Source organism: Zophobas morio, unplaced genomic scaffold (assembly GCF_036711695.1).
Source record: "Zophobas morio isolate AGI-343-1 ecotype UQ-CSIRO unplaced genomic scaffold, CSIRO_AGI_Zmor_V1 ptg000016l, whole genome shotgun sequence".
NCBI classification, from domain to species: domain Eukaryota; kingdom Metazoa; phylum Arthropoda; class Insecta; order Coleoptera; family Tenebrionidae; genus Zophobas; species Zophobas morio.
Genome location: NW_026972121.1, coordinates 4,144,609 through 4,153,602, shown reverse-complemented (window position 1 = coordinate 4,153,602; position 8,994 = coordinate 4,144,609). Strand labels below are relative to the sequence as shown.

The window sequence follows — 8,994 nt, the reverse complement described above, 5'->3', positions numbered from 1 at the left end:
ACCGATCGGCTGTTTAGCCGACTAGTCGCCGACTGCAGCCGACGATGAAAAACGGCCGAATAGTCGGCTTATCCGACCGGTCGGCCACTAGTCGGTACATACCTAATTAAAATTCAAAGAGAAACAATCTAAATTTCCAAAAGGCGAAAATTTGAAAAATTGTTAACCAAGAAATTGAGAAATCCGAGTATTGAAAAATTTGAAAACTGAAACATCGAGAAATTGAAAAATCGAAAAGACAAGAAGTCAAAAAATCGAAAAATAGAAAAATGGAAAAACTGATAAATCAGAAAAAAAAGCGAAAAATAGAAATGTCGAAAAATGATAAAATCGAAAAATAAGGAAATCGAAAAAGCTAGAATTTAAAAAATTGAAAAATTAAAACAATTAAAAATCAAAAAGAGACAATCCAATTTTTCCAAGAGACGAAAAAGTTGAAAAATTGAAAAATTAAGAAATCAAGGAATCGAAAGACACACTGTAAAAAATTTTATGGAAATTTTACCCCAAAAATAGGAGGCAACTAAGTTGCCTCCTATTTTTGGGGTAATTTTACTTCCACGGGTATCTTTACAAAATAATGTAAAATCACATTTTAGGGTAAAATGAAAAGTACCACTCGGGTGTAAATTTACTTTCCAAGGTAAAATTACATTTCAGGGTAAAATGGAAAGTACCACTCGCGTGTAAATTTACTTTATAAGATAAAATTACCCACTCCGTTCTACCTTTTAGGGTAAACTTATTACCTGTGCATGATGTAATTTTACTCGGATTTAAATATTTAATTTTGACTGGTTAATTTTTATAATTTAGGAAAATTATATAAAATATCATTATATTGTATAGAAAAAAACTGCAAAAAAACAAAACTTACATAACACACAATGAGAAAACTTCTACATTTGGCCCCCACTAAAAATTATAAAATGGCAAAATCCGGTTCCTGTTAAATAGCAGAATAGACCGTGCAATGTAATTAGTTCATTTTTAACACTCTTTAATATCATATGTTTTAATGCTAAAAAGAACAACACTTATGATGTTATCTTATGACCAAATTATAGAACAGTTAACAGTTTTAATGTTTTTGTTATTGTTTTTTATTTTTTAACTGTTTTAATGTTTATGATACTATAGATTTTATATTTTTATATTTACATAGAATTTATTTAATACAAGCGACCATACAATTTAAGACTGGGCAACTCCTCAACTGAATAGTGTTTGGTAAATTTTAAAACATATAAATGAGAAATAAAACTTATGTAATCAAATAAACTTGTTTATATAAATATGTAGTTCGTTAAAACAGTAACACTAATTTTATACTACGAAATAATTCTACATAAATTTTAATTAACAGTAGAACAGCACTATATCAGAGTATTTTTTTTAACAATATCTAGAATTTTTACTCTGTATTCATCAAAGTCACCTGAAATAATAAAAATGTTCATCCTTACATCATTCTTAAATCTTCATGAATTTATACATTACCAATATGATCTTTAATTTCTGTCACGTAATTTTTTTATAAGTGACAAAAGTTTCATCTGAGATGTTTTCCTTGTACTCTTTGTGCCCTGCTGGTGTTGGATTTTTAAAAAATACGTTTGCATACATTCTAAAATATGTGATAATCCTTGGGGATATGCGAGATTAAAATTATAATATATTGCAAACATTTGCTGTATGGCATGCGTCAGTGTATCTGTTCCATTATTAATTTTTTGGTTTTCCACAAGTACGTGGTATTTCATATTGCTTTGAGTTTCTAAAATTAGATTTTAGATAGTACTACTATACGCCATGGAAACATAATGATTACCGCTTCCCACTGCAGCAATCCACGGAGCACTGTTATGATTCTTGGGTAAAATTCCGTAGGTGTCGTCGTTCTAAAAGAAAACTTGTAATTTTGATTTTTGATATACTCACAAACTTACCTCAGGTATCTGCGCATACAACAAATTTAAACTTTCAGTAAAAAACTTTGAAATAACTTGTAAAACGCAGATTAGTTTTGCATCCTCTGCTTCTGGAATGTCTGTAATGTACTTTTTCTCTACCCCAAGTTGTATAATATTTTCGGCCTTTTTGATCATGGCTTTACTTAATTCGTTAATATCTTTATCCATTAATTTGTTAAAATGCCAATAAATACCCGATTGACAAAGGAGAATGGGCCAATGTTTCATTATATTGACTATCGATGGTGGATCCTCTTGGTTTAAATATCTTCTCTGAGCCGAATAGGTGAGATCTAATAACTTGAGAGTGTCAGCAGAAAATTCCACTTCACACGTTTTGGTCTGTAATAACTGTTGCGCCGTTTCTAAGGAATTTAAATGTGAGTCATTTGATGGGACTGGAGGATCCCAAAAACTGCATCCTGCTTTTGATGACTACATTTGCTTTTTCTTAGACAAAGGAATGTCTATTTTGTCGAAATCGCCGATTCGTTTATTTGAAGTTCTATTCAAATACTTACCTAATTCTTGCAATTTAAAAAAAAAATACTCCATGATAACCTTCTCCAATAAGAACACCGTCGTCGTCTCGATCTTCAAATGTACCTGGAAATTTTTTACACATTTCTTGTGCAATGTTTTTCAAATACTTTGCTGGTATCTGAAGTTCTTTCGATCTAATTTCCTCTGCTACTACATGAATCACTTCCTTAACAACTTTTGGATCTCTTTTTTTGTTATCGAGCACCTTAGTTCCTAAAATACTAACTTTTTCCCAGGGAATCACAAAATTTCTCCAGGTATTTTTTAAATTTTCTTCCTTGTTATGTTTCTCTTCTGAGGTCATTATATTTCCTAGATTAATACTTGCATTTCCTAAATCAGGATATATCATAGACCCATCACTACTCAAAGTAAGAGTACTGCAAGTACTTAAACTGTCAACTGATTTCCAGTTTTGATTTGGTTCTAATAAAATAAATGTTTCTGTAGCTAAAGCTTTTAGGACTTCATCATCATCAACATATGTGCCATCTGTTTCCAAAACTAATTTTGAACCGTTTAAGTTCATTTTCTCCGAAGCTTGAAAAATGTTAATTCTGTGATACGGTGTGTGTAATACTTCATTTTACCTACCTTTCAAGACCAGTGTTTCATAAAGTTTATTTTCTTCATCTGGGAGATTAATAAAAATTTTGATTGTTCGCGACAAATTCCAAATTTTAAATACGACCATGATTAAGGAAAAGTTCTTCATTTATCCATCATAGTCCATGAAAAAAAATATATATATACATAAATAAATATAATATTGTCAACTATACAAACATACATTTACTTATTAAACATTTTCCAGATAGTTTAAGAGCTGTTATATTAAATTAATGATGCAGACTTTAAGGAATAACAAATAATTTTTATTAGTAAAACAGTAAAAAACTGATTTTAATGAAATTGTAAAGAATTTAAAGGATTAAGACGCTACAACAAGTTGTATTACTGTTAAACATGGATTTAATTGTTAAAGTAACTAACTATTATACAAAAATGAAAATTAAAATAAAATTTTCTTTTACCTGATATATATTTTGATGTTAAATTATGTTTTTGGACTCCCTGAACAACTCAGTTCCTATTCAATCTTCTTTAAATTTGTAAAGGTACTGATCTGAAGCAAAATAATTTTTTATTTTCGAATTGAAAGATCATTAGAGGTTCATAAGTCAATAAATCCTTAAAATGACTACCGATAATTTCTGAATTATTGGATATGGTGTTATTCCCACTATCATATACACCTTTAGTTTTGTCAAAACAAATAGTAACTTTATACCCAATGAAATAAAGGTCAGTTTACGTACTAGTTACCAATATATATTTAATTTTACACAAATTGTATCTACAAACGCATGAAGTAATGAAATTTGCGTCCTACCAGTTACCAACATAGTAAGTTAACATGCACACTGTATATTTTTTATCGTTTGGCTACACTAGCTAGACCTGAGTGATCGCTTTATAGCGGCAGTCTATGTAGTGTACACAGGAAATTTCAAAAATAAATATGCTTATAATTTTTCAAATGAGAGACCACGCAGGGCAAGTAAAAAAATTGTGTATTATAGACAATACTACATTATGAGGTTCAAAAGTCCCATCGTTGCGTTTGTTGCAATACAACTTTACTATGCACACTATGCACTGTAGTACACCGGTCTCTAGTGTACGCAGCTCATAGACTGATCTAGCTAGATTAAATCTAGCTCCTCTCTATGATTACCTTAGCTAGAGCAAGTTAGGATACAGTGTAAACACACTGCGATTAAAGCAGTCTAGCTGGCCTAGCTCTAGCTAGACTTTACTCTACAGTGTGCAGGTAATACCTTAATAAGCAATGGCATGCACAATTCATGCAAATGTATCGAAATTTATATAAACTGGAGACTTACCTGCAAATAATGATCCTTCACACAATGATTGCTTCTCACCACTAACAAACTTTTGACACAGCATTTCTGCAGCGCGCCAAATGAGTATAGTCTTGGTCACGTATGCATGCGATAACTTCAAAACGTACGGTACAATTACCCAGAGTTGAGTAATTTTAAAACTCATTGTAGTAAATTTACACCAAATAAGATGCAAAATTGCATGAAAGTGTAGTATACCCCTAAAAATAGGGTATAAATACACAAAGACCAAAAAATACCTCCACAAAAAGTAAATTTACACATAATAAAGAGTTAAATTTGTTTTACCCCAAAATTAAGGTAAAATCACTCATTTAATATGGGTAATTATTACATTTACGTGCGGTAAAATTACATTTTTTTTTACAGTGCAGAAAAAATAGAAAACCGGAAGATCTAAAAATCGAAAAGTCGAGAAGTCGAAAAATCCAAAAATTGGGACATCGCATTAGCCGAAAATCGAAAAATAGAAAAATTCAAAAACTGATAAATCAAAAAAAGGAGCAAAAAATGGGAATGTCGAAAAATAGAATTTAAAAAAACTGAAAAATTAAAATATTGAAAAATTGAAAAATCGAAACTTCAAAGAAATAAAAAATCCAAAAATTTAAACACTTAAAATTCGAAAAGTAACAATCAAAATATCCAAGAGACGAAAAGCTGAAAAATCGAAAAACAAGAAGTCGAGAAATCCAAAGATCGAAAAATTAGAAAATTGAAACATCGAGGAATCGAAAAATCGAAAAAAGAATTCGAAAGGTCGAAAAATGAGACATCCCACTAGCCGAAAATCGAAAAATAGAAAAATCGAAAAACTGATAAATAAAAAAAAACTGAAAAATAGAAATATGGATCGACAAATTGAAAAATCGAAAAAGCTAGAATTTAAAAAATTGAAAAATTAAAATATAGAAAAATTGAAAAATCGAAACATGAAGGAAACAAAAAATCCAAAATTTAAACATTTAAAATTCAAAAAGAGACAATCAAAATATTCAAGAGGCGAAAAGTTGAAAAATCGAAAAACCAAAAAATCGAGAAAACCAAAGATCGAAAAATTAGAAAACTAAAACATCGAGAAATTAAAACAACGAAAAATCAAAAAGTCAAGAAGTCAAAAAATCTAAAACTGGAGACATGTTTTTGTGTACCCATCTGGAGTGTTGTATACTGTTTTATATTTCTTAATATTTTTGTACGCTGGTAATATCTTATTATTTATTGTATTATTTTATTTGTACTAATGGAAAGTTCTATTCCGTAAATAAACTACTTACTTACTTACATTGCAGTAGCCGAAAAACAGAAAAATTAGAAAACTGATAAAGAAAAGAAACTGAAAAATAGAAATGTCGAAAAATTGAAAAATCGAAAAATAGGAAAATCGAAAAGCTAGAATTTAAAAAAATTAAAAATCGAGTTAAAGAAACAAAAAATTGAAAAATATAAACATTTAAAATTTAAAAAGAGACCATCAAGATATCTAAAGGGCGAAACGTTAAAAAATCGAAAAACCAAGAAATCGAGAAATCCAAAGATTGAAAAATTAGAAAAATGAGACATCGAGAAATTGGGAAATAACATCGAGAAATTGGAAAATTAGAACATCGAGAAATCGAAAAATCGAAAAATAGGGAGATCGAAAACCTAGAATTTAAGAAATTGAAAAATCGGAACATCAAAGACAAAAAATCGAAAAATTTCTACATTTAAAATTTAAAAAGAGACAATCAAAATATCCAAAAGACGAAAATTTGAAAAACCGAAAAACCAAAAAATCGAGAAACCGAAAGATCAAAAAATTAAAAAATCGAAACATGGAGAAATTGAAACATCGAGAAATCGAAAAATCGAAAAGTCAAGAAGTCGAAAAATCGAAAAATTGAGACATAGTAATAGCCGAAAATCGAAAAACAGAAAAGTTTAAAATTGCAACATTTTTAATAATTAAAAAAATCGGCAACAAACGAAAAATCTAAATTCGAGAAATCGAAACATCAAAAAAAGTAAAAAACTTCAAGTTTAAAAATAAAAAAAAAAATTAAATATGGAAGAATCAAATAAGTGAAAAATCAAAATTGGTAAATCTGCTTGTCTAAAAATCGACAAATTTGAAACAACCAGAAATTAAAAAATACTGAAAAATCAAAAGGTGTTAAATTAAAAATTCGCATCGGTGTCTGTGGGAAGACAAATTATTAATAAAATAATTTTTTATTGTTTAAAAAAGTGAATCCCAAAAATCTTTGTGATCATCAGGGAAAGGGGGAGTAAGGAAAGGGTAAAAAGAGTAAGAGGGAAAAAGAAAATGACATAAAAAAACGGCCAATGGATATGAGAAACAGTGTAAAAGAGAGAGAAAGATAGAAAAAGAGGAAAAGATAGAGACAGAGTGAGAAAGAGTGGAAGAGAAAGAAAGTGAGGTAAAATGGATAAATGGGAAAGAGAGGGACTGAGAATGAAGGACAGAGTGAAGGGTAAGAGAGAAAGATAGTAATGAAAAAACCGACAAATGAAGGAACGGTGAAACGAAAAACGAAAAAACCGAGAAACATAGAAAAACGTAACGGAAATTTTGTATTTTTTCTTAATTAACTGAAATTTATTTGACTTAAATGTTTCAATTTAAAATTAAATTAGAGGTAGAGTACGAAAAAAATATTCTAATTTTGCAAATTTTCAATGTTTCAGTATCACAATTTTCAGTTCCTAAATATATTTTTCGTTTTTCAATTTTTCGATATTTCAATTTAAAATGTTTCAGTGTTTTGTTTTTTTAATTATTCGACTTTTTGATCCTTCAAAATTTCAGTTTGAATAAATTTGTTCAAAAAGTGAAAAATTAGCCATTGCGAAAATGAAAAACTGAAAATCCAAAACGTGAAAAATTAAAAATCGAAACTTTGCAAAACAAAAATTGAAATATTAAAAATCTTTTTTCTTCTAAAAGTTCTAAATTATGTGTATTATTTTCCGAAGTTTTAAGTTTTTCAACTTTCCGTTTTTTTAAATTTCTCGATTATTATTTAACTTTTGAACCTTTCGACGTTCCAATGTTACAGTTTTTTGTTATTTCAATTATCCGATTTTTAATTTCTCGGTTTTTCTATTTTCCATTTGTTCAATTTTTGATTTGCAATTTTTCGATTTTCCAATTTTCGATTTTTGAATTTTTCTATTCTTTATTTATCTATTTTGATACTTATTTCTGCATTTTTCAGTTTTAAATTTCTTCTGCTTTTTAATATTTTGATTTTTTATTTTCCCGATCTATCATTTTTTGAATTTTTATTTTTCGTTGTCTAAGTATTAAATTTTTTCAACTATTTGATTTCGCGAGTTCTGATTTTTCAACATATAAATATTCCGATTTTTAAATTTAATATACAATTTTGCAGTTTTTCTATTTTTCAATTATCTATTCGATTTTTTTCAGAATGTCAGTTTGAATAAATCTGTTCTTTTGTTGAAAAACTGAAGAAAAAGAAATCGAGAAAATGAAAATTAAAAATTGCAAAATTTGCAGAATAAAATGGGAAAATCCAAATTCTCAGTTTTAATTTTTTTAATTAGTTGCTTTTTTAATTTTTGGTTATTGTAATTTTTCGTTTTTCCCATTATTCAATTTCTCAATTTTTGATTTTTGATCTCTTCTATTTTTTTTTAATTTTTCGATTTATGGATATTTAGATTTTTACTTCCCGAGCGTAAGCAAAGGAAGTATTATAATCGAGTCCGTCGGCCGACTCTCTACTTTTACGTTTTCTCGATCTTTCATGACCCCTAGAAGACGAAGAAATAGGTCTCCCATTTCCGTCTGTCTGTCCGTCTGTCCGTCCGTCTGTCCGTCTGTCCGTCCGTCTGTCCGTCTGTCCGTCCGTCTGTCCGTCTGTCCGTCTGTCCGTCCGTCTGTCCGTCTGTCCGTCTGTCCGTCTGTTGTCCCGGATTTTTATTAGACAGATAATCTCCGAAAGTACTCGACCGATTGTTGTGAAATTTTGTACTTATATTAAGAATATCATGTAGATGGTAAAACGCTAACCAAAATTTGTCGAATCATCCCCACCACTAAAGCGATGACGTCACTTCAAAATTGTACATAGTAAATGGGTTTTCAATTGTATAAAATAACATAGTCCTACACATGTAGTTTACAACTCTGAATCGACTTTTCACCCGAAACGTCCAGATTTTTGGAAAAAAAATCAAAATTATAAAACAACATTTTGAAATTTAATTTTTAATCTGCTAACCAGAATGCTTTGAAATGTTGCAGATGTTTTAAGGCTATAAAGAGCATCATAAATCTTTAGTCAAAAAATATTTGCTTATCCCCTCCAAAAACTTGATGACGTCAGCTCAAAAGTTTGTGGAATAAATCATATCTAAAATGTACAAAATATGATGAGTCTGTACTTGTGATCTATCACTCCATTCATATTTTTTGGATTTGCATATACAGGGTGACTCAAAAAAATTAATGAATGCGTAAATATATTTTATTGATTTAATCAGGAACTACAAAACCGAATGCTCTGAAATCTTGCAGA

General features: G+C 29.1%; 1 long non-coding RNA gene across 1 annotated transcript; it reads right to left on the bottom strand.

Annotated features, from left to right (window-relative positions):
• Positions 1–1,371: 1,371 nt before the first annotated feature.
• Positions 1,372–3,236, bottom strand: LOC135129584 (uncharacterized). Its single transcript, XR_010280609.1, has 5 exons — positions 3,111–3,236; positions 1,950–3,056; positions 1,832–1,901; positions 1,501–1,777; positions 1,372–1,438 (listed from the first exon to the last, which is right to left on the bottom strand). It is a non-coding gene; the product is annotated as an uncharacterized LOC135129584 (long non-coding RNA).
• Between the last annotated feature and the right edge of the window lie 5,758 nt (positions 3,237–8,994).